The sequence below is a fragment of the Pinus tabuliformis genome, chromosome Q (assembly GCF_031772625.1).
Source record: "Pinus tabuliformis cultivar Carrire ecotype Pingquan chromosome Q, CPIR1, whole genome shotgun sequence".
In the NCBI taxonomy this organism is placed as follows: Eukaryota; Viridiplantae; Streptophyta; class Pinopsida; order Pinales; family Pinaceae; genus Pinus; species Pinus tabuliformis.
The window spans coordinates 946,667,743-946,668,838 of record NC_142296.1 but is presented as its reverse complement, the minus strand read 5'-3'; the positions used below and the strand labels follow the sequence as shown (position 1 = coordinate 946,668,838).

At 38.8% G+C, this 1,096-nt stretch overlaps 1 non-coding gene across 1 annotated transcript; it reads left to right on the top strand.

Annotated features, from left to right (window-relative positions):
- Positions 1 to 699: 699 nt before the first annotated feature.
- On the top strand, positions 700 to 859 carry LOC149222599 (U1 spliceosomal RNA). The gene has a single exon (XR_016249758.1). It is a non-coding gene; the product is annotated as a U1 spliceosomal RNA (small nuclear RNA).
- Positions 860 to 1,096: the final 237 nt, after the last annotated feature.

Here is a 1,096-nt window from a genome sequence, read left to right as displayed (position 1 = left end):
TACCCAGTTTCACTAACGGGTATCAACAACGGCGATAATAAGAGGGATGAAATTAACGAATTGAGAGTGCACCATGTTACCTACCCACTTTCAGTAATGGAGATGAACAACAAAAAGAATAATAAGGATGGAATTAACAAATTGAGGGTGAATATCAACAGCAAGAGTAATGTAAGGATGAAATTAAGGAATTGTGAGTGAATATCATCATCAACAACAAGAATGATATAAGGATGGAATTAACCAATTGGGCGTGAATATGATCAACAAGAAGAATAATAGAAGCGTTAACGAATTGTGAGTGAATATGATCAACGACAACAAGAATGATATCAGGATGGAATTAACGAATTGTGAGTGAATATGATCAACAACAACAAGAATGATGTAAGGATGGAATTAACAAATTGGGCGTGAATATGATCAACGAGAAGAATATTATAAAGATGAAATTAACAAATTGAGCGTGAAGAAAAATATAAAGATGAAATTATCAACCAGAGCAATAAGAATAAGGATGAAATTCTTCATTCAACACCACCAATAGTAATAAGGATGAAATTAAGCAATTGAGTGTGTATTTTTTAATTATGGAATAAGACATTATTGTATGGTGGATATATATATCCCACATTCAAAGTGGGGATGCACGGAAGGAAAGGAGGGGGTATAGAGGGGTAAGATGGGAATGTTCAAAACATACTTACCTGGGCGGGGTCAATCGATGATCAAGAAGGTCGATGGCCTAGGAAGACCACTTCCATTGCACTTGGGAGGGGGGTTTACCTAGCATCTCCCATCGAGGAGAGTGCACGTCATAATTTGTGGCAGCGGAGGCTCGCGTTCGCGCGGCCTCCACACAAAAATTAAAATCAAATTAAGTTAACTGCAACTACGGGAGCTTCCTTAAATCTAACAGTCTGTAATTCCAGTAGCGTCCGCAGCTCTGCTTTAAATCAAACTATTTGTAAATCCAGTTGAATAAATTACCGGAGGTCTTACTTCATGATTACATACATAGTTGAGAGACGAGCGGAGTGCTCTGCTGCTGCGAGGCGAGAGGAGAGGGATGCTACGCGATTCCGTGCTAATCTTC